This window comes from Dendroctonus ponderosae, unplaced genomic scaffold (genome assembly GCF_020466585.1).
Source record: "Dendroctonus ponderosae isolate FM_Combo_2020 unplaced genomic scaffold, Dpon_F_20191213v2 Dpon_F_20191213_5, whole genome shotgun sequence".
NCBI classification, from domain to species: domain Eukaryota; kingdom Metazoa; phylum Arthropoda; class Insecta; order Coleoptera; family Curculionidae; genus Dendroctonus; species Dendroctonus ponderosae.
Window position 1 is genome coordinate 8,652,950 of NW_026018715.1, and position 26,019 is coordinate 8,678,968.

Sequence of the window (26,019 nt, forward strand, 5' to 3'; positions counted from 1 at the left end):
ATGTTTCAGAGCAAACTCCGTAATTTCTCTACTAAGAATTAGACACGAATCATCTTCGATATTCAATCAATACACACATACCCAAAAATTTTTTGAAATTTTAAATCTACCTAAGGAAATTGCGGGTATTAAATGGCAGGCAATAGAAAAAAGGTAATGCTAAACATCAGAAAAATCAGTTAATATATCAGTAGTAATAATAAACGAATATTTCAAACAATAAAATAGACAATAATTATCAATGCATGTTCACTTCGGCGGAGCTTGAAAGGTGAAAGTGAAGCAAAAAGTAGCTCAGACGGAAAGCGAAGAGGCAAGAAAAATGCTGAGCAATAAAGTAGTAGACCAGAAAGTGCATTGGGGGATTTGCAAAAATTTATTGGATGATTATGTTTCCGCGGCACCTTTATTGCGGCCATATGCTATGCTAGATCCAGAGCACACAAACGAACTACTTTCTCTCCAATTTAAATTTATTGAGGCTGCTCTTTTGCTATTTCGCTTCAAACGCGTTTGTTCTCCCACACTGCCTTTAACGCTGATTCTGTACAATAATTATCAATTTTTATTTTGTCATTCATTCTCGATAACTATTAGTATCCCCATTTTGGTACATTTCAGTCTTTGGACTTTTTATTTTGATGCTTCAACTACGATTTCCTATATTTTCTAATGCTGATGAATGAAAATAAATCGAAGGGGCCCCAAATCCGCAAAACCCAACTGCATCGAACAAGACCTGAGGGAGCTGAGTTTGAAATTGACAATTTTACTGTAACTCTTTCAGATATAAATTAGGTAGCTTTCAGAGCAGTCACTGAAAAGGTAAGATTTATCGGACACATTGCCCCTACTCAGATCATGGTTTTCGCATTATTGGGTCACCAGTCACGGTTAAGTTCTCGGGAAAATGATGGCGGTATTTTCGGCAAAGTCAATAAGTAGGAACTTGCAATCCGTGCCCCTGACCCAGTAGGAAGCAAAATGCAAGGAAAAATTTCCGGATCAGCAAATTTAGGCTGTTAGCGTTTGAAATACATCAAGGCGCCGTAATTTATGAAACATTTATATAACTAAAAGCCTCTCGGAGTCAACCACCGTAAATCCCAAGAAGGTTTTTAGCTTACACTTTACGTAATACAGACCATTAAACTCCATATTATATAATTTTTCCTGCTTTGGCTTAATGACACCCAACAGAGGCATCTTGGCGGCGCACTTTGAAAATGATTAATTTTTCTCTTGAAAAGGGCTTGAAATATTTAATATACACATCCGCGCCTATGGACCATTCTAAACGAGTTTATGGAATTCCTGGAATTGACGTTGTATGACGTGGGTAGTTAATAAAGGACTTTTCATAAAAAGAATCGGTTATGCTTCAGCAGCTTATGAATAACGCGGCAAAAATTGTTATAAACAAGAGATGCCTGGTTCTATCAAACGCAGTTTGTTCTTTCCAATATTCAGTTTTTTTTACGAAATCGTTTCGCCCAATGCACTGTTAGTTCTAAGGAAGCCTTCCGCATGTACAGACGAGACATTTGGTGGAAGAACTGTTTATTTGCCACTGGCACCATTTTTCATATTAATTCATATTTAGCAAATCGATCTGGTTTCAAATACAACAAAACCTATTTGTTATTTGAGTTGGAGACCCTTTAAATTGTGTAAACGCATACGTGATACACAGTTGTGAATGTGAAATCGTACATTTGTTCCAATTTAGGCGCTGCCAGCTATTTGAAATTATAATTCAATTTCTATATGAAATAATATTATGGCATAGAAACTGATGTAGAGTAAATTAAACAGAAATGCAAGCGTAACTAGCACAATAGGAATAAAGTGTGGATTGTAATTATAATATAATTGGTTTTGAATTGCATGTTGAAAAGTCAATTAAATGTTGAAAAAAGTATTTCGTAATGAACCCCCGAAAATTCATAGGATTAAATCAATTTCAACAAAATCTCACTATAAGATTACTCCAAAATGCATAGAATTAATGCCATTTTAGATGTCATTGTATTCATTGTATGGAATATCAAAGGACGGCCAGTATAGAATGTTTAATAAAATTATTCATGCGAAGTGGTGCATGAATCCTATTTAGGACTGGACTCCCATTTGAGGCGCTTCGCTTTTGTTCGAAGTGGCACTGTTTGAACTTAATTGAGTCCGGGCTATTTCAATATTGACTATTTTCTTATTGATAATTTTATACAGTTTTCTGAGAGGCAAATAGTTGGAAGCTTTAATAAATCCTGCAAAAAACACCACTTGTGCATTTTCTGGTAGAGTGTTTTTTTATTCTCATTTTCCATCGAAAGTTAAAAAGAGTTAAATCCAGGTCACACATAGATATGTCTTCATTGACTCATTTCCATGTATTTTTACGCATATTTCATACCGTACGCTTAATTTCGGTACAAAAAATGGGCTTCAGTGGCCATTTAGTGCAATTTTATTTTCCAAAATTTAAAATCGTGTGGGCGTATTATATACGATATTTTACAGTTATATAAATTACACGTATGCTCGTGCCGCCGACTGCGGTTATATGCAAATCCCTGCTCTTTGCGGAATACCACCAGACTATTTTAAAATTTTGAGTTATAATGGCTGTTAGTAATTTTCCGAAATATTGCACAATAAAGTCACACCAGGACGATTTTTTTGAATGCAAAGCCTGTAAAATGTTCGTCTAAACTGCAACAAATACTACAAGCAATCATTTCAAAATATCTACTGTAAATCATGGAACCTTAAACGAAATTGGCTCAAATTTAATGCGGCCGTATTCAGGAAGTCAAAGGTAAACCACTGTAAAAGCCCAGATTACACCAAAAGCAGGAAAATTTAAGATTTATTGCAGTTGACTGAGGCTGCACAACTAGAATACGTCTACTCATAAATACGAAATAACAACAGAATGTGGAAACTGTAAATCAGGGTAATGGTTTTCTTGCCTCTTAAGATTCTTCACTAATGCTGCACTGGAAATAGCGATAAAGTCTGATTACGAATATAAACATTAAGTGCAATGTTTAACCAGTATCCGTTTCATGAAATTGGTTTTGAAATGGTATTTGGAATTAACATTTTAATGTCCATTGCGCTGCCGGATGAGCCGGTTATGAGCAGCAAAGCCTTTTTAAGGCATAATAATTGGTTTTAAAATTAGCATTAGGAGGAATGGAGCTTCTCAACTCATGTCGCTAAACGCCTCATATTTAGTTGGGAGTTTTGTCTGTTTTTTAAGCCATCAATTTAAATGATTTAGGATGATGATGTCCAGCCACCTTCGGTGAGACTTCAACTGAATGTAAATAAATGTAGAACATTTTTTGCTCTACACATGAATTGATAGAGAATGATTTTAAGGATTGGATTAGCTTCTGACTTATGTAAACTCCGAGTTATAAACCAATGTGCAACAATACCACTCAATTAATTTGAGGATCCTGTTTTACGTTAAAAATTAGGAAATATTTTGTTTAAACTTAAGTCCGGAAACGCTTTATTTTCTAATTCATAAAAAATGCGTTTTGTGATGCTTTTGTAAATAACCCGAAAACGGAGACAACAACTGAAACCCATAATTTAAACCGTCAGTCTTCAGTGGTGGAACAAAGAAAATATTTATTTGAGGTGCATCAGGCTAGAGAAATTAACATCCTTTAGAATTTAACAATCAGCTGGAATGAGTAATAATGCAGATCATATCAATTGGCTACGTTTCAAACTTGAATTAAATATATGAATGACTCTTGGAGCTTTTAGACACAAACGGAAAACATTTTAAATTTTTAAATTTTGACATTGTATTTTGAAAACGAAGCTTTCACGGACCTCTATTTGTATAATTTTTTCCTTATTTTGGAACGTAACACGCGGTCGTTAAATGAATGCACTGAATTTTGATGACTCTCTCACTCCATATTGGCAGGTTGTTGTAATCACATAGCTTAAAAGAAAAATGTTTTTACGTTGTTTAAAATTTTCCAGGCGAACAAATGCATAATTGCTTTTATGATTAATTGGTTTTTCTGTATGTTCAGGAACTCGAGAAATGTCGGTCTGTTTGCTTTCACTTAAGTCCTAGTTCTTCAAAATACCTTCCTATAACTTGCTCCAATTTGATCCATTTAGATTAAAATTCAATTCTCCATTAGATGAACAGCGACATGTTCGAATTGCTACAAAAAATTGGATAAATAACCTGCTTCTTCCTTACATTACATTACAAATTCAAACAGCTGACAGGGTTTACAAGATTTATCAATAAACCCATTGAAAACGTTGCTGATTGATCAAAGCAACAATACATATAAAGAGTTTATTACATGGTTGAAATATGTCCTTTGAGGATTCCATTTTTGCCTATTTTTACTGAGCATAATCAAACCTAGTAAAACGAGAAATTCTGAAACATTTATATGCAATGCACACAAGAGGAAGGTTAAATCAGATAATGAATATTAAGGCGAAATTAAACATTTAATATATCGGTTTTCCGAAATTAATTCGATAAATTATGCAACTAATTTAAACCGTATCTGACTTTAATTAGTAGGCGAAAAATATAGATTATTTATTAGCAAATGTGCACGTCGGGTCATATTTAAATCTGCTGCAACGCGATTAATGTTTATTTCGAAAAGTGTACACAGAAATAATGATCGTTTAATTCGATCTAGCCTAATGAGGCGGAAAAAGTTTCGTAAATAGTCGATATTTATTTATAATTATATTTAACGTCGTTATTCAACGACGGAGAATAATTCCGCTTATAATGAAAATAAACTGAAATAAATAAATAGATAGCCAAAGCTACTGTGCGCAATACGGATGTTACTTGATTAAAATTGAAGATAAATAATACAGTAGGTCGCAACCACTTTCCTGAGTACGTAATAAAACCAAAATGGTTTTTAAGTGCAAATAAGCAATTGTTGCTTGTCGACAAACCAGCTCGGCGCTACTAACGAAAACCATTTAAAACAATGGCCATGTGTTTGGTATGTCTGGACCGCACTGCAGTCCTTAAATTGTAGCTTTGGCCTGAAACGAGCTGACAACATTTTGCAGAATCATCATATTTGAAGCACCAACAGCCAGTTGCTTTGGATGTTTAAATTTTTTTATTTATTCCTTATCGTTACCAAGTTTTACAGTTTTTTCCAGGCATCGACTGAAGTGTGGCCACGCCTTCTCATTGACCGTTCTTACATAACATACTAAGTAGATCAGTTCAGATGCTAAGTTTTATTTTTTTATACCGCTGCCTTCTTTTAGATACGGTTTTCGTAAGCAGGTATTTAGTTTCATTTCGGTGCCGTATGTTTCTACCTCTTAGTAGATATTGGAGACACAATTTGTTGTTTTGCGACATATTTTCTGAATATTCCAGCTGTCTCCTTTCGTGTTTAACTTTAAAAAAATAAAATAAAATATTAAAATATTCTTAAAAATTATGCGATTTAATGTGTCGAAATTTGTGGAGTTGATTTCGCCGAAAATCTAACTCAATCTAAGTATTGAAGCAAGTACTGAAATACGATCATAAACGAAACTATCTAAAAACCTTACTCAATTATGTTTGCGAGGGCGTCAATTTCAATTAAGGCAAGATTTTCCAATAATTGCTGTTTGAAAAATGATTGTCTCGCAGGTACTTTTCTGTTCTTACTAATAAGGAATTAAAGTGTTTATTTCATTTACTATCCCTCTGCATGAAGAAAATAAGGATTAAACACGTTTGGTCAAATCGCTTACACCATCTAAACGACGGGTGTTTAATGGGTACTAAAATGAAACCAAATGTAAATTAAATTCCACAGGATGGCTCCAAATGTGGTAGAGACATTCTCAAATCCATTAAATGCTTTCATTTTAGAGCGATATACTCACTCGCACTATTAACTTGCACTAATGGTTAAAAATAATTAAACTGGAAACGTTTCGTTTCCGGGATTGTTTTTTTAAATTGATCGGAATAATCTTGAGCATCTCCACCTGTAATATCAAGTATCATAAAGATCAATAAAGAATATTCGGCACCAAGTTGCTTTTCACAGGCTGCCGACGAAATAAAATTCCGGCTAGGTTTAATGGAAAAAGGGGGACTTTTAACTGGAAATTAATTTTCGCTTGTCAATAAAAGATCATCTGTTTGGTGGGAATTCGAAATTAAAAAGCGTTTTATTGGAATTTATGTCGCTCTTTTGTTGCAGCTCATCGTCGACATTTTCAAATTGGGCTTTGAGCTTCCTATTGAGTATATTTTCGCTGCTTCCCCATATTAGATATTTGCTTTTGCTTTAACCATTCCGATGATTATTTGTTATACCATCCTCGAATTTAGATATTTTGATGCCGTTGAATTAGCTAAATAACTCAATTGCTAGAGTTTATCAGAGTCCGTTAAATAGCTGGCTCTAAAATTTGAGCTAATCGTCCAGCTGGATTAGAAAAAAAGAACAGTAAAATCCAGACTAATCTACTAAAGGCGAACTAAACTCCCTACATGTACCACAATACGTTAGCTCATAAAAACACGTACATGAAATTAATGACTGTTTTACAGCCCTAATATGGGAATTTTTTCGAGTCCACACACCTAATAAACCTGCGTGGAATGGCGCTCGCTCATATATAAAGCAGGTATAGTAAAAAGGACAGCGGGAATTTGATAACAGCTTTTTTCCGGCTGTAAAATGGTTTCAAATGTCAGTGAACAAATATCGATATAAAACTTTATGAGATAAAATGCAGCTTTATGATCATAGCGAATTTTCATGGCTCCATTGATTCACTTCCATCATTTACTTTGTACAGGCATCAACAATTTAAAGCTTTTCAAAGCTCACGTTAAAAACAGACAAATTATTTCGTAAATGAATTCGCACATTGTTTGGTGTTTTCGCACGAAATGAAACTCTTAAAAATTCAATGGAATATCAGAGTGCCAAATGCAATGTAATTTGCCCTCATGATTTCGCTATATTCACGATAATGCTTCCCATAGAGGTGATAATAACATAAAGTTTTATGTTCCAGATAGTCTTTTATAATCGAGTTTCTACTGTTATATCGCCTTATAATATCCGGCCCTTTATGATTTCAGATTTAATTTTCCGGAAACTTTTCGTAGCTCGGAACAGAATCGAAAATATTTTATAACCGCGGCTCCAAGAAGCTTCGGAATAGTTTAAATATAGTCGCAGCTAGGTTTGATATTACCATCTTTTGTCTGGTGTATTTGAAGCTTTAATTTACATTCGGTTTTCCCAAATCACCTATCAAGATTTACGGCAGATTATGTTCTATTGGAGAATTTTCAAGCTTACGGAAAGATCATAAAAGTTCCTGTAATAGAATCAACCGTAACATAAAACTTTATGTCCAAAATGGCTTCCGCTAATGCAATTTTTAGTGTTATATCAGAAAGTTGAAGCCCTCGTGCAATTTTCGACTTTTTCTTAAACAAACTTTGAATATAGTATGCCACTCTGTACAACCTGCTGAATAAAACAGACATTCATAGCGAAAACTCAATCAGAACATTGAAAGATAAAGGAAAAGGTGTATTGAATTAAGTGCCAGTCATTCCACATAAAACAATATCCATTACGATGTAAACTGCAGAAACACAAAGAGGCTAATAACTATACAGACTTTGCTGTTTAATTCAGGAAAAGGGTACAATCGGGGCATAAACTGCAACGTGCTGTGGAGAAGCTCCAGTTAGCTTAAGTTCTTCTGGCGTATATACGGTGTTTTTAATTCATTTACTCTATCCGACAGAGTCAGGAAGGAAATCCTACAATTTGCATTGATATTGCTTCAAGGATAAATGGAATTTTTGCCATTACCGTCATTGAACCAATTTTACATTCGTTTTCACAGCTCAAACTTGCAATACATCCAAATAAAATTAGCGTTGAAAAATGTTGTTATGTTTGTAGGATTAATAATTAATGGAGTTGTTTGATCTTGCAAAAAAAATGTTATGATGAAGTAAAGGGAATTGGTAATTATTATTATTAATTTATTCGTAAAAGGATTTATATAACTAATAACCTTGCGCTTTAGTTTATACAATGTTTAATTTGATAGAGTGTTTGCACAACTAACTACAAAAGAGCCTCTTGTGTAAGCTTTTTAAAAAGTAAGCACTAAGCTAATGCGTTTATTGCTGGAAAAAACAAAACTGATATTGACATTAAAGTGAAAATACATGCGAACAAAAACTGTAGTTGCACTGATGACAAAGACAATGTTACGATGCCTTAATTTTCCTGGACAAAATTTACGCTTTTGTTCCTAAAGCTTTTTGTGTTGATTAGTTTATTAAGTCACAGCTTGTGAATGTGTGACTTTTTACTTTCCTTTCATATTCATATTCTTCTCTTAGTTATCGTGTCAATCACCGCCCAGCACTCTTCTCCATCCACTCTAAAGCATATTTATACTGATTTATTTTCCTGACTGCGTGTCACCTTAGCAACATTTACCAAACCCGAATAAAGCCATTAGTATGGAACACTCGGAATACTAGTGAAAAATTAAAACTATTTCTGCTTATCCCAATACATGCATACCACTCTCGCAAATGTAGAAAAAAATTTAGACAAACTCAAGGTTTTCAAGAAGGCAATGACATAAAAGGTCGTTGATTTTTACTCCCAAAAGGAAGAATTTTTTTCCCTCAAAAAATGATGAATGTTTTAACACTTTGAAAATTATAAATTGTATACAACATGTTTTAATTGTGAATTGGTGTTTGTAGTTTGTGTAAAATTTTAAATCTGATGATGGCGCTATTGTCTCGCCGAAACGTAATGAAATAAACAATGTATCAAAAATTTTTACTTCACACTTTGACTGAAACCCAGGAAAGATAGGAATATAGTAAGTTGTCAGTTCTATTGAAAACTAATTAGAACAATCAGATTAGTTCTCCTCTTGCAAGTCGCCTTTATTTGCATTTTTTTTAGTTTGAGTAGGACCTTGCACTTTAAAGCCGTTTGCAAATGAACAAATGAGGTGATTTGTTTTCAATTCTAATTTTGAATTTTTTGAATTTGAAACTTTTGAAACGTTAAAATTTAGAGTAGCTAACGATCCAGGTATCGTGCATTTTATTGCAATCATTGACTAATTCCCCGAACTAAAACTTAACCGAACTTGTCATCGATTGAAAAAATATATTTAAGTGCGTTTTGTCTCTATATTAATGAGTTTAAGTTTACTTTTGCTTCTAAATTTTGCAAGTTTCTGTTGCTCCTTCTGCTTCGATTTCCATTTCTAATTTCGAGTTTTTTCTAATTATTGGCTGCAATCACGTCCTTTCAAAACCCGTCTTAACACTCCAAGGCACGAAAATATTTTGCGCATCTTCAAGACCCTTGAAAGTAAACGCAAACTAATTAATTTTGCCTTTGTCTGTATAATCATCATCATGAGGGTGATGTTCTTCTTCTCCTTCCGTTTTTCAAAATAAACAATTTATGCAGTTGCTCATTTATATAGAACATTTGTTGAGCGACTGAGGTATTTAGGCATAACGCCCAGTTAATAAGCTCAGTTAATCTTTTAAGTCTTTAAGGAGTCCAACTCCAGAAAAGTGTGCGGATGGTGATAAGCCGAATAACTCTATTTAGGGCGGAGCTGAAAGTACCAACTTTCAGTCGCTGGAAAGTGAGTAAGTGGTTTTTATTGTTCGTACAAAAAATCCCAATCCGGGCATTAAAATTGAGCCTTTTCAAGCTTCTGAGTGGTAGAACACCATCGACACCACGTATATTTAGGAAAATCGCGTTCATCAATAATTATTATCTGCCGTAGGCATAGAAAATTTCAATTGCCCCCCTGTTGATGAATGGCTCTTTTGCGGAATCGACATTCACTGCGGCTGCATGAAGTTTATACGAATATAGCATCACGCGGAATCCTCTCTGACTTGCAAATTGCGTTTGGATATTTCCTAGCGTGGATATTAGCATATGTATACATTGGCGGATGTGCCAAATATAGAGCTTTGTTAACTAATCGCCAGCAATAGGAATACATCAGCTCAGCAATGCCAACAAAGAACTGGCATGCATTTAAGGCTTTAAAATGCCATTGACTATTGACATGTGCTTCATCAACCGAAATCAGACAAGCCATCGGACTTCGAAACATATTCCCGCCGAACTGATGGTGTTTCAGTGATTCGCAACAAATATCGAGTGATTTCTACCATTAAACAGAATCATCCGTATGAATGGTCATAGGGAAGTTGAACAATGATTTGCTTAGCCACATGCCTCTGTGTTTTCGTGTTAGCTGATAGGTTTCTGTTCGGTTAACTGACTTAACTGCTGTTTGTTAACGAGAGTTAGCACAACCCAACAGGAGATATGGAAAAATTGCCAGCTTAATTCAGAAATCCTTGTCAATGCGAGGGTAAATATGCGAAAATTTTATCACGAGTGCACTTATTGCTTGATACTGTAAAACAATTGAAAAATTTCCTTCAGCTGGAAATATCTGATCAGTATCCCAGGAATAACTATCTGATATCAAATGTGCAACATCGTCTCCCAATATTAAAGAAAATGGCCAATTTTCCAGGACACTACACATAAAAGCCTTTCAGGAGCTACAGAAAGTGGCACTAATTTTTAGTGGATTGGAGTTGAGTCACAGTAACAAATTGAAATTGTGGAGATAAAATGTTGTTAAAAACAGTTTGCCACAGTTGTTTGAAATGATCTGCTTAGGCATTATCAGATTAGAAGCTGTAAAAAATAGTACGGTTTTGGTTGCTGGTCAAAGAATATTTGTTTAGCCCATGCCAGATGTTTGCTTTTAGGGTCTGTATAAACAAATATAAATAAATAGCCATAGTCCATTTAAATTAAACATTGAACAAACGTCAATTGAAGTTAACGCTAGATACTCTATGATTGACTCTATTTTTATGTGATCGAGTCCTGATTTGTACCATATGACTCTAGGTTTGTTCATAGTTTTTTATATTTTAGCATATTTTACTGTTTTACTATAGAGCGGTTGTGTTTTTGATGGCTGCTATTTTTTCATCTAGTTCTTTGTTTTACTTTTAGATAAGTGTATTTTGTTGCCTCATAGGAAAATCTACCGCATCGTCTTTAGATTATGCATGGTTGGCTTCTGAAATCGTCAATATTTACTAACTAAAAAAGTTTTTTTTTTGGCTCAAAGTTAGTTTTGATAATATTAATTAATTAAATATGGTTTAAATAATAAATAAAATGTAATTTGAACATTGAAACATCTACAAATAGACTATAGGTATTTATTTATACATTTTAATTATTTCTATTCTGTAAGTTTTGTTAGTGAAAGTGGAAAGCTAGGAAGCTTTCTACAATCTAGCAAGTTGATAAATTTCCCGTTTCTGATTTTTTTTGTCATTCTTGAAACGATCAAGTTTTCATTGTTGTCGAAAGCAACAAATATTAAATAAGCTAAAGTCAAATTTTTTTATACGAATGAATAATTAAGTGACAACTATGAATTTTTTATAAATGAACAAGCCCCTAAAAATGAGCAACCAGGAAGGTGGCAATTCAGTACCTTAAAACTGCAAAAGAGTTTCCATATATTAAAAGTTGTATAATAAATATCATGCTTGGTAATTTTTCACAAGCTTATTTTTAAAGCAAGAGTTAATGGCATAAAAATAATATTTTTTAAAAGCAGTGTATTTTTTTAAGCTTTTGTATTTCCTGACGAAGAACATTTCTGCATGTTTTTTTCCTTCTATTTCTGTGTGAATTAAAAAAGTGTCATTTAACTACTTTTTTAATTCATTTTTTTCTCTTGACTTTTAACACTTCTATTGGAAAATAACTGACAAATTTTATGAAGCCATGGCTACTATCTACTCTACTATTTTGTACGAAACATTTTAGTTTTACTTGAGTAGTTTTATTGCTCTTCAAGTGCGAGTTAAATTTAATTTTCCCTTATAACTCACTCAGCTTCATTTCTTAACGATGCATCTTTATCCAGAGAAGATTAATCTTTTCTTTCGGCATTGAAAAATGTTTATTTCTCACTTGCAAGGACATTTAACGCGACGTTATTTTCGGGTTCATTGCCAAACTGCTCTGTTGTATGACCCTTCCACATTGGGACGTCTGACTATTAATTGGATTTAATATTTATATAATTTCAATAAATAACACTTTGAATATAGCAAAACTCGTTTCCTTGGGCAACAAATAATTAAAGATTTGTCTTGGCGTCATTTACAAAACATGCAAACCAAAAATGACTGGAAAACTGGAATATTTTTAAGCAGTCACAGTCGTTCCTGCTTCAAATTGCTCAAGTTACCCAAATTTCTTAACCTGCTACTTTCACTCAAACAAAGCTCAACAGCTTTGAAGCTATGAATAATTTATTTCAGAATGTATTTCTTAACGTTAATGCCATTCACATTCGTTTGTTTGTTAACTGTCTTATATTTAATAGTAATACCTTGTTGCCTTACAACGTAAGCAGATTAAGTTCAATCTCCAGCAGTCAGTTTTCCTGAATAAAAAATTAAAACATTGTGCTGGGTGTTAATTGCCTTCATAGCGAAACTAGATGAATAGGAAATAAACTTTTTACTTTACATTTTGCTTAATCACGCTAATCTGATCTTCTACGAAAGATAAATATTTGGAACCCTAATTGTATTACGAAATTGAAATAATTTAATATACATGGGTGTAAATAATATTGGAAGGACCTTCCTCGCCTGCAAGCCCAGTTTACATAGACCTTGTTTTCGATTTAACGATTTGTTTAGATCACAACGATACCCTGGTTTATATAAATACAATACAAATTTAATTTTTATTCAACCAAAGGAAAGCTGTATTACTGGTTAAAATAGCAACAGTCGCTTTACAGGCAGTTTTTTTCATAATAAGAGGTTTTTTATCGTTCATGTTCAATAAGTTCTTGCAACCCATTACCAGGTACTAATGACATCATTCCACTTTGCCTGGATAATTGAACATCAGTAATTACTGTTACCTGATCAATCAAAATTAATACACCGATGTAACCGATTGACCCATTAAATATTAAGGGGCATGGCGGCCTCTTAATACGAAAGGTACATAATAAAACCACGTAAATTGAAAACATGTAAAACATGCTATTAGTGTGAATTTTCAATTTCTGCGATATGATTTAAACCAGCTTTTTATTGCTTGTTTGCATATCGACCTTATGATAGAAACGAGCCAATTACCGAAAAGAAATCGAATAAAATACATCATGTGACCGGCACTGGACTAAAGCTTTGCCGCAATGGCTCTCCCGTTATTGGTCCACTTTATTTTCCAAGATTAAGTTCTGGCTTTGCTACATTTCTGCACCGTTCCGAGAAAAACAAAGCATCTAAGGGACAGATGAAAAATGGTCAAGCAACACAGGGTATCACGAATAAGTAATAAGTTTAGCTGGCTGGAAAGGATTTCGTTCGGTAAAAAGATTGGACCTTTATTGGGGCAAATTGACAGCTGGGGGCAGGAAATTAACTATTTAGAGCCATTGTTCTGAATAGAATTCGGCCACAAGCCTTGGCTAATCGCCGTTTTATTGTGGGCCAATAGTAAAATATGTTTTTTTTTGTTTCAGGTGAGGCTGAAAGGATAGAGGTGATATTGCGGCGTAAGTCCAATCAGCACGCATACATATCTTTGCTTATTTAAGTTGGATAATCCCGCCTCGACATTCTGAGCCTAATGGTTGCTGAGTGCCATTCCAGAATTTAATTGAATAAACTACAAACATCATCTTTCTAGTTCGAGACGACAAAAAATATAGGATATGTTTCATATCTCCCGAGTTAATCCCGGGTATTTGAGCGTCGCCGTTTCTAACATGAATAATTAAATTTCACAGCACGCAGCAAACAGCCTGGAATACTAATAGGAAATTATTTCTGCACAGATCAAAGAATTCATTTATTGTGAATCTAGGTTAAATGCTTCAGGCCGCATTAAGCGCCCGGGAAAACTGAAGGGAAATGAATTGACTGTTGATAATTCACTAAACTCTCCGCAGTAAATATAATAAAATCCCGAAACATGTGTAACTCTCAGTCGGCGGCAGAATGTTTTTACAATGTTCATTCGTTTCGAAGCCGACGAAAAGTTTGTGAGGTTACCAAATAAACTCGTAACGAGATAAGCAAGTGGGGAATTTGTTGCTGTCAAAACACGTATCTTTGAAAAAGAACCGTGCGTTATTAGTTTAGTTTTGAAACAAACTTAGGCCCTTTCCCGCCAGCAGATATATCGTCAAGCGAAGTTTGAAAATAATGTCTTGAAAGCGGCGTTTATTTTGACTTATGCGAAGCTCGGCTCTAACGAGCCCGTATTCCTATAATCCCCCATCAAATAAGGCAACAAATTGGGAAAAATAAAATTCGCAGGGGAATTTGGAGGTTGCGAGGCCTCCGCTGAAAGATTATCGAATGCAAGCACAGAAATAAATAGCTTATTGTTTCAGAATGAGTTCGTCGTTGTTTTTCTTCTTTTGAGACTTTGCATTATTTCATAATCCAATTACCAAAATGTTGTCTAAGTTCTCTATTACTGTGGTATTGAGAGACGCTCCGGAACGAATATACTTGATAAAGCCACTTTTGCCCATGCGTTTTGCCTCCAATACAATAATTATTTGAACTGAGGTAAATTAAAATTTTGATAAAACCGGGATTCCAAAAATATGGATCATATTTTAAAAGAAATATATAATTTTTATGAAAGTAAAGATATTCATTCATAGCTTAACAACGAACTGATTTTTTTATGAGCCGACGACTAGCAGAATATTGCGATTTGTAGTATTGAAAACTTCCTTTAGAAGAACAAATTGCATGTTTGTATTCGGTGCGTGTATAAGCTCCAGCGCAATTACGGAACATTACTGCAAAGCTCAAAGTTTTTTTGAATAGCTGCGGAAAAAGTGAGCGAGAGTAAAAATCACCTTTTAAAATTGAATTTGGGAGCAAACCACTGATACACGCAGCATTATCACATGCATTTAATTTGTTTAATTATAATTAATTCTAATAGTCACTTAATAAAATACTTCATTGCCACGCAATTTTTTATTAATCTAGACTAAAGATTATATTAGTGACAAATGTAAAGGTTCCCGGCATCTTCACCCAAGATGATTTATAACTTTGTGTCTTTTAATGTCATAAGAATAGTTGTGGAAACACGTTATTTTGTTGTTGAGCTTAGTTAGTTCCTTCCATAACAGTCACTTTAGAAAAAGCGGAAAACAATTCTGAGAAAAACGGAATTGAATAATTTTGTAAGAACATTTGAGTTACTTCACTTTTCGGAAATTCTCTGTTGTGCTATACCAATAAATTTGAAAATTAATTCACAATCTTTTAATACAAGAGGAAAAATGGAATCATCTGCTAAATACTGATAGCAGAAGAATAAGAACATTGTATAGTATATAGGACCAAAACTGTACAATATTATACCAATTGCAATAACAAATATGAAAGGTAAGCGTGAGGATGATTTCTTTCATTTATCCAAGCAGAGGTGTTACAGATTTTCATGACTTTCAGAGCTACATCTGTTGAATGTGTTTTACTTACAATTCATAATAGTAAAACATGTGTACCGAAATAAAATTGGAGACTATAATTACCAATTTGTACCGGCCTCTATAGACTTACCGAATTTTTTCTGTTTCCTTTTATTGCAAGTTTCTAAAGACTTGCAAATGAAGTTTTTTCGGCAATCTTTTTTTATTTAAAACATAAGTTTCACATGTATGCTCAATAATAAACACAAACTAATTAGGACACAATTTCAGCTATTTTTTGCAGGAATGAGTTCATTCATGCGATCCACTCAGATCTAAATTTATGCTGTAACTTATATTTTGGCCGTTATCATTTTACTCTCATATAAACTAAACATTCTGCCTAGTTTTACAATGTCGAAATTCCAATTTTAGTAACTGTTCCGCGAAGTTGAGTTAACAAATTAACTAATTTTTTCGACATTTCAACCGTCCTGAAAATCGGGATCCACTGTATACACAAAAAGATCCAATTATCAAAAACATTTTGCCAAGAGTTTTTTTGTTTACAAAATTACTAGTTAAGCGTATTTACGAACAAAGCGAAATTAGCGATTATTTGCCGAACAAAAGTCTATTTTCAATTTCCATTTTCTTGTTCAGCTGCATTGTTTGCGTATAAAAGTAGCAATTATGATTTTGATTTACTTTATTTGCTCTGCTATTAATTATCTTTTTTGTTCAGCTTTAATTTCCGTTTTAGAGATTGCTCTTTTTGATCGCCAATATTTCCAAATCGCTTCAACCATCGCCATTAAAATGAATACTTTGACTCAATGAAAACAGCCGATTATTTTCGCTTTTGATTCATTATCGTCGCAAATTGTGCAAAAGAGCAATGCTATTCTCGCTATTTCCTACATCAAATATAAACCTCCTGTTAACATTTGCTTTTACCAGTAATAGATGGTGAGAGTAGAGAGTAGCATTCTGTCTATAAGTATTCGGTTACGATCTCAACTGTTAAGCGAAGAAAATGTTTGCTATTTTGTAAATTAATGGCATTTTTACTGGATTTGCATGTACGATAAGTATTATCAATGCAGTAAGTAATAATTTATTTTAATTAATAGTTTTTACGAAACAAAATTTGAAAGTGCCTTATTGAAACTGTCGATATTCCATCGTACTTGGGGCCAGCGATTAATAAACATAATCCGACTTTTTGCCCAACTGCCTTGTCTGTTTTTACGCCGCCATCGAGTAGCTAAAGGAATACTTCTACCTGTAGCTATCTTGAAAATGATATATTAATACTGTCATCCAAACTCTTATAACCCTGAAAAAAACCTTTTACATTCCTGTCCGTACTCCAAGCGGGAGAGTTCTTCTACACTTGGCATATTTTTGACATGATTTATTGCCTTCTAGCACATTTTTTCGATGTTCAAGGGCGGAAAAATAAATGTGCGCGTCTACTCTAAAGCGAGCTTTTCTCTTCTGTGTTACTAGATTTTTTCCAAACATTCAATGCGCGTTTTAAATAACCTTCATACTAAATCATCTGAATTCGGAGGAAACTGTGTAATAAAATAAAGCAATTGGCCAACGAAAACATCTGAACTAAGATTATCTTGTACGTGCTTCTGGCACCAACCAGATTTCTGTTTTGTGTAACACAAGTACGAAACTGTCCCTTACCTAGGCCGAATGGTTATAAAAAGGGCTTAAGTTGTTTTTGTTACACCGTTTGCAAAGTTTTCTTTCATGCGACCCTCTGAGCCGTTGATCAAACTCAATTTACATTCGAAGTAAACTTATGGGTGTACGTATTTTTGTTTAGGACAAAGTTATTTATTGAACTCCACTAGAGGGGTTTTATTCCTATTTTCGTGTTCCTGCATAGATCCTATTAATTCATAAGGCATTATCTGCCAAAAAAAGAGGTGCATATAACGAATTTGACCAATCAGCTCTATTCCTCATCTGGTCGACTATATTTTATTTACGAGGGGCGTAGATCAAGTTATTATTGCTACGCGCAATAGAAGCAATAGACAGTATTACAAATATTCCCGCTGTATTGGCTGGATTTGTAATATTTTTACTACCAGTTTCAGTCATTGAGTGAGCTGGACTGTAAAATGAAATACTTTGTAAATTATTTCTGCTTTTATGGTTCTTGCATACATTTTATCTCCCGAATCAAATAGAACAGCTCCGAAGTCATTAACTGGCGAATAAAGAGATGGGACAGTGAAAATACAAGTCAAAGCCCGTTTGCTTTCGAGCATTTTAATAGCTAATTGTATTGCTTCAAAAGTGCTTCAGTACGTTTTCAATTCGGCTCTTAAAAGCAACATTTAATGCTGTATTTATAGTCAGCTGCAACACAAAGACTCGCAAATGAGTATTGTCTTCTTCGTAAAGATGTCGTTCAATCAAGCAACTGTATTCAAAATTCTCTTTGTTTGCTAGTTGCATTTTTCTGTTTTTTACAGGCAATTAACCTTTTCGAGAATAAACCTCCGCCATTCCACAGAATGATGAAATAATTTTCTCCATATCTTCTTCCTTGCCACTTTCTGAAAGTGTCCTTTATGCAAATACCTCTCTACCTCTGAGGATATATATTGTCAATTAGGGCGACCTTCTCAACTCCTTTCGGTCCACTTATGTACACAACCGCTTCTTGCACCTTTATTTACGGATAAATATTCTCCACCGGGTTCCTTGCTTGTCTTTTCCAAGCTGTAAACTCCAAAGTATGGGCTATATTAAGTGATAGGATTTTTTCAGTCAACTTTATCTCTTTGGGCAATAAACTTTGGCCAAAAATTGAGTGGGAAATGCAAATAGAAAGGAATTTAGCAGATGTAGAATGAACAGTCCTCATTTCAAATGATTATTTCTCATTAAACGACTCCTATTCCTAAACACATACATTTTTTCGATTCATCAACATCTAGCTGGGGTTATCGGAGATTCAGCTTCAAAATTGCACCCGTTTTTACTTGCAAACATGTTTCAAATCTCAGATATCACAGCTTAAAAAGCTTCTGAATATTTAACCACTCTTGCAAGCTGAACAACATTTTGCCAATATGTGGCTTGGTATTTGGTTCAGACTTCGTGCCATTTTCACCCGAATAGTTACGGGCGTTTTAGAGTGGTAAAGTTTTGAAAATATCTGCAACTTTTTTAGAAAACTCCCATTGAAACCGACTGAAAAAACTTTCTGGGTATAGGACTGGCTAACTTCTTAAGTGGACTTACAGAAAATGAAAATGTTTGAAAGTTAATAGCACTTTCTATTCAACTCTTCAACAAGTAGATACTGTTGCTGTTTATCGCTGTTAAAATGATGAACATTAAGATTCCAGAGGTATTAACAATTCTATATTAACTTTGGAAAATGCCTGTAATCTTTACTGGCACGTTCCCTAGAATAAGGCAATAAATACGGCTATAACGCAAATAATGGCCTGCTTTATAGTTAACCATTAACTGCTAATGGAATTAGAAGCTAAAAACCATAATAGCGCCCATGCACAATAAGCTGAGTTTTCCCCTTCATTATTAAAAGGTCGCCGGGCTCTATTCTAGATAGAGACCTGTTCAAAAGTACGAAAAGTTCTCCACATATTATCTTACTATCAGGTGAAAAAGTGCAGTGCTAATCCTTTTAGCCTCTTCATTTATACGCGATGGGGTTTTAGTTTGGCCATTATTCAGACGGACTGAAAGTTGGTTTTTCTTTTCATTTTTAATTTAGCGTGATTCAAATAATTTACTTGAAAAAACCGGTAAAATGAGGAGCTGAAATGTAACAACGATTTACTTAGGGTTTTTCATTTTCTGAAGCTTCATAATTTATCAGATTGCAGTCATTTTTTAAGCAAACTTTATCTCCTTTCACAACAAACACGAGTTAATTGTTTGAAAAAATCGCAAACTCTCTAACTTTACGGAAGTCTTGATAAATGGTATTTCTTTTTTGTCCCTGGGAAAATGGAAGTCACGAGTGATTCGGCGGGAAATCAGGTAAACGGAAAAGCGACGTGGCTTGTTAAGTTTAATAAAGATTGGAGTTTGGGCTTGAAAAGTTCAGCCTCATCGATTAGACAATCTCAGTTTGGACATCAAAATTTAATTGCTTGGTTTGGTGCACTGTATTTCCAGATAATTTATGTATTAGCCAGCAATACGCTTGGATCATACTTGAAAACAAGTGAAAACTTCTCAGATTATTTAATAAAGAACGTTTTAATTTGTGTTGACAATATTAGGTTCCATATCTTCTGAGAAATTAAGTTGAATTGCACTAATTTGTTATAGTCACACAAACGCAACATTAAAAAAGTGCTTCCTCCCAATTAAACATATCACTTCTGGGATCATTAGACTAATGAGTAGGCGTAAAAGGACAAAAGACACTTATCAAGGAGATATATGAGTTGCCCGCTGTGCACATATTTTATACTTTGCTGTATTCTGCCCGGCTTATTTGCAGCAGAAAATATACATATAAAACACTTGGATGCAGTTCACACAAATGCAGGTACACTGTCCTTTGTTAAAATGCATGCACATGGTCATGTATTTGCTAATTACCTGCATTAAATTTCCAGAATGTAACGAAACTGGAATTACCTTCTGATGCTGCACCTATGGAATCCATAAGCCGAACAATCTAATCACTAATCGTCCGATTTCCAATTTGGCGCATTTAGGTTGATATGAAATAATTCTCGGACATCAAACAAGAAATCCCTGCTTCCAAATTGAAATTTCCATTTGAAGCTGGCAAATCCAAGAAAAGCTAAAGGGCTCAAACAGTTCCGGTTGCCATATAGTGAGGCTTTGCTGGTAAATGAGGCACGTTCTATACACTCAGCCTTCTATTAAAGTAATCTTTCATTTTCAAAGTTGAAAATATCAGAGAGCTAAACTCTAACGTGCCTCAAATTATTTTTGGTGATTGTTTCGATAGATATTAACACTGCGAAATGACGACAAAATAAATAAAAATTTTTGAAAGGATTGCTCGCAGATAATTATATTCTCATGCATTTACTGCTTAGAATTGCACGTTTTCTATTGGTATTTGAAGACACTGAGGAAACTTTTAGTGACTGAGTTTTATTGGAGACCTGCAAATTTTTCCACGGAAATGCTTCAATCCTCACTTCGCAGCTTCAGGTTTCTATGTTGATTAGAAGGTTTGAAGTTTGATGTTGGATGTGAAGGAAAAATTTGCTTAAAGGAAAACGTTTTCTCAAAATATCCAAAGTGACTTCGCTAAAGATCTCTTCCCAAAAACCCAAAATTAAAAACTTCTGTTGTTTTTTTTTCTGTATGTTTTTATTCGTATATATTTATACAAACACGATTTTGTGACTAGTGTTACTATTTCTTGCCTTCATCAAACTAGTACTTAAGCTGAAAGATCACCAGATGGAGATGATCGCAAATATGCAGCAAACTGTTATATGGTTTATCATGCCTGTTGTTACAGATTGTTTTTGATACCATTTTTCCACAATTTTTCAAGAAAGGCCCACTATCCCTTTAATCGAAATGACATTAGCAGGAGTTTGGAAACACGATAATAACGGGTTTTTTCATTTCGGCCAAGAGTTTGGCTTGTAAACATTTAGAACATGCAGTTTGCTTATCAGTTCAAAATTTCCTGCTTTACTTTAGCATTATTTCCCCGTTCTGTTTAAAATTGCCCGAGTGAAAGAAAATAGGCCTAGCCAATTCAAGATAGGGATTAGCGACGAATTTTCAACTGTAATCTGCATTTCTTTCCCAAAAATTCTTGAGCATCGGCGGCAAAAAGCTATCAAATAGTCTTATAATAAAATGTATATATAAAAGTATAATAGAACAACTATAAACGTAAGTCAGTAATTAGTAATTTGTATTGCTAATTTACCAAAAAGACTTTAAAACCTGTTTCCGGTCAATCAGAAAACTAAAGTTTTATTGTAGCTTAGAGATTGCTAAAGTTTTCCGGGATTTGCCTTAATTAGGTATCCTTTGTCTCAAACCGGAAAGTTTAAAGGATATCTTTTCGTGTAGTTATCGCGAAAAATACAACATCGGACTTTGGAAGCGCAATTTGTAAATGTTGAGGCTGTTTCAAGTCGAATCAGGCTAATGTTGCGTCTTCAGGTGACACCAGATAATCTACAGGAAAACAACTGACTGACTGAAGGAAAAAGGAGACATTACAACTCACTTAGTCCGGTTGTGAATGTTTCCGCAAATTCAAAGGAAACATCAGATAGAATTAGTATTGCTGCCGTTTATTGCAAGAAGGATCTAATTCAGACCGGGCATGAAAGCTTACATTTCATGATTAATTTTAGGCTAAACAGTTGGAAATTACCGTTGAGTTTCCCCGGGAAATAAATGAACATGAATCTATGCAAGTTATGACCATGAAAGAAAAGTCTGAAATTTATGACCCTGTTTGAAGGAGACTATCTGTGCACGAAATTCAGGCCAGCGTACCTTAAAGTGATATCTTAAGCTATAAATAATTTCTTGGGAGGAAATTAGTTTTCAGGTTTAGATTTAAATTTACGCCCTGTAATTAGTTTCCAACAACTTTTTTCATTTCGCCCAACTAGGAAATGCTAAAGGAGAATTATTCATAATTCACTGTGCAGTTTCAGATGAGTTCTAGGAGAGCTTGTTAGGGTAATTAGTCGTAGACAACACTGAATAAGTATGATTAGCGAAGTTCTAAGCAAGGTCTCATTGCATTATATAATTACTCTTGTGAGGATAATACTTTCAGCGAACTAAAACTTCCAGGTTGAGATCTTCTCCTATTAGACTGCAGACATGTGAGCTACTTAGCATGTTTCTAAAACACCTAGATTGAGTTAAATCTGCTCAGTTTCAGATTGGATCAGTATCCTTGAAAACTTGGAAAAACAGCTTCGAATTTGAAAATTTATGGCTAATCAATATAATATCTTGGCGGAGAAACAATTTTCGCTTTCTCGAACCGAACAAGGATAGACTGCGGAGAGGCTTTGAACAGATGCTTTGAACACAAAGATAAATGATCGACCCTTTAATATAAATTGCCTATATGCCTATTATAATAGCATGTTACAGACCTGGGAATTAAATGTGTCAATATTTGTATAGGTTGATTGATTTATTGTTGCAATTAGGATCGCAAATGCTCCACTACCATTCGCTTGTCAAAATCAAAATTTCAGATATTCGACACGGAGACAGAATAATGCTTCGAGGAAATTATATGCAATCCCTGATGCCTATGAAATTATTTTTATGGATTTATTTCCAATGTAGTTTCTATTTCAATGATACAAATAAAACTGTTTCTGTTCGATGCTGTTTTTTGGAACTTTTTCTTTAAAATTGCGTCCTGCTTCGATCAATTTTTATTAGGAGGAATTGAGGGCGCTGCTAATTAATCATCGGCCCCAATTGATCCATTCTCGTTTAATGTGTTTTTTACGCTAACCGACTTTATTAACGGGCCTATTCTATTCATCAATGATCCCATCAATTCTTGATAACAATCAGTCAAAATGATATCCTTTTATCGTTGGCAGGTCGGCAAGGCATGAAATATGCTTCTCATTCCTATCTGAATGTGAAGGGGTTGCTCGGTTAAAAATCAGCTTTAAAAACATAAATTTCCTCATTAGTTTCACTTTCCTCCCGACTGATTGGGTTGTTTTGTTGCATCGAAATAGCTAAACCATTCGACGCATTGTCACAGTTCCATTATAGTTGCATGGACTTGCAATAAATTTAACTGAATTTAAAGCCAATAAAATTTGCGGTTGCCTTAATGATTGAAGCAAATGCAAAACCAATTTGCTTCTCTGCTGTTTAACTAATTAGCTTTTATTGGTATTTGGGCGGCATACATGTTAATGTTCCTGGCTGAGCCTGCATCAATTCCACTACATTTCAAACGATTTCATTATCCCACTATAATAATGCAAAGACGCTTTGGGGTAGTTTCGCATAAAAGTGCAACCGTTTTTCGAAAAACGAATGTATCCAATAAAGTTGAATTCAGTCACGTTTTTTAATTAACATTAGCATTTTAATACCATTACTTTGTTGTCGCTCGTTAGGGATTATTAATTAAAAAGGTCGGTCCACGTATTCGTTATTTAAATTCTCACACATGTGGAGGAGTAAGATGAGTTGGAGGGATTTGCAAAATAAACACTCTACTAATTGGTTTACCAGCCTGGATAAACTGCGAAAAGTGCGCCTTTCTTTACATGGTGTTTGTGTTTTTAATTAATGAAAAGCGACGTTTTGCTTTGTGGCCATTTTATTAAACATAATCGCTAATCACACGCAAAACGTGTGTGACCAACTAATTTTTCAATTAATTCGCCTCCAAGAGCAACCAGAAATTAACACTAAGGTGGCTCAACAAATTTTGGCTCAAATTGTCTAAATAATTAAGACAATCTACTTTTCTGGAATCTGATATTTTGTGTCGCCAATTAGGTCAAGTTTTCAACCAGGTTCCAGAATTTCAATTCGAGGAATTCTCAAAGTATTTTGATTCAATGAAAATAGATTTTGTAATCAAGCTAAAAAGATGTAAAATCCGCTTAATGTAAGATGCGTTAAGAAGTTTTAAAAAATGTGCCTGTAAAAAGGACTGAAACTTTTCCTTACAAATTATTTGAGAACTGTTTTAACATAGATAAACAAACTGATTTTTTTGTCAGGCTGTTATATTCGAGTAACAAATCACTGTATAAGTTACAGATAAAAACGTTTCAACGGCAACACTTATTAAAGGAAGGATTTAGGTAGTATTATAACTAATCAGGAAAAGTAACCTTGCATTGTACGCTAAAAATATACCCATAACAAATCTCAAAATATAGCCAAATTTATTTCTAATCAATAAATGTATGAAAATGTTCCTTTAACAATAAAGTTGAAGAAATGGATAAAAATTAGGAAAACTTTTAATCTCAGGCACACCTAGAGCTGGTTTCACTCTCATTAGTTCTCATGTGCAGGGTTTAGCCTGAAAATAGCACTGCAGAAACCAAATATTTACAATCAAAGTCAGTAGAAGAAGAAATTTGTAAATAAAATCAAACTTTCAGCATCAGCAAGCCGATTAAAGTGGTACAAAAAGGTGAAGATTTATTGATGTGCTTTATCCCCGAAGTCTCTTTAGAATGGCTTTCAGAAAATTTCAAAATATATTCAGCTTTTAGTCGATTTAAAATTTAATTGTTTGATGCAAAACCAGCTGTTGATACAACATAAAATATAAGAAAAAGGTTTTAAGTTAAAGTAAATCTAAACGTGACTCAGAAGAAAGTCCGAGGATTGAAGTTTCAGATATTTTCAATTTCCAACTTGACTTTAATATAAGGATCAAATAAGACATTGTCCAAAGCTTAAAGGAAAACCCAAAATGATTTGGATAAAAAGCACATTAAGTGTAACATTTTAAGCGAATAAAAGAAAACTGGGGAAGCTTTCAAAATTGTGTCTGAAAGTGAGCAATCACCACATCTGAAAAGTGGAAAATCATATGAAAACTTCGAACCTTAAAATCTAAGAAAAGCCTATGACTTATTGTCAGCGATAAAGGGGCTGAAAGTTAAAGCTGGTGACTTGACTCCACATTTGTGCCTAAAAAAAAAGAATTTCAGGAAGCTGAGGAACTACCCGCAAAGTATCCAAAAGCCGATCAAGGAATTTTTGAAATGTTTCGAGGTGGGGAAAGACGATCAATTATACATTATTTGCATTTTTAGTCGCTCAATCGTATGTAAACTACTGAAGAATCACACTCAAAAGTCCCAATATAAATTGTCTCATAATTATTTTCAGGCCATTGATGAGCTTTTTGAAAATTTAATTATTTTTTCAGTGGATCCCGAACTGGGACATTTGCAGTAAACTTAGTTACAACCTTCAGGAATTTATAGTGATCAAGTTTCACGTAGGTAATTTTAAAAATGTACTGTTGAACCCTTGAAAGGTTTTCACGTTAACTTCTAGTAAAGATTCCTATCTGGCACTAAACTGAAAATCTTTAGCAGACCGGCACTTATTAGATGAAAAGGAGCCAGTTTATAAAATTAACACACTAAACAAAGACTTGCTCATAAAGACTAACAGGAAAATCAATAGTGGCAATTTGAATTTAAAAAAACTCAAACAGATTCTGAAATTAGGCAGTCTGAGGTTATTTGGGATTTTAGATAAAACGTCGAAGGTAGCCTGAAGCTATTTACGATGATCCACTAAACACAAACAGATTTCGCTTGCAAGCACAGTTAACTTCTGACTGCAAGAGCGTTTTAACCTAGCAGCGTAATAATTTGCGCATTACGGATATTTGAACGTAACAACTTATTAAAGTAT

General features: G+C 34.1%; 1 protein-coding gene and 1 long non-coding RNA gene across 2 annotated transcripts in view; both read left to right on the top strand.

Moving 5' to 3' along the window:
- Positions 1-26,019, top strand: part of LOC109533628 (alpha-2 adrenergic receptor) — a 132,291-nt gene that overhangs the window by 56,802 nt on the left and 49,470 nt on the right. The window lies entirely within an intron of this gene.
- On the top strand, positions 19,227-20,707 carry LOC125504552. Its single transcript, XR_007281569.1, has 3 exons — positions 19,227-19,644; positions 19,939-20,161; positions 20,232-20,707. It is a non-coding gene; the product is annotated as an uncharacterized LOC125504552 (long non-coding RNA).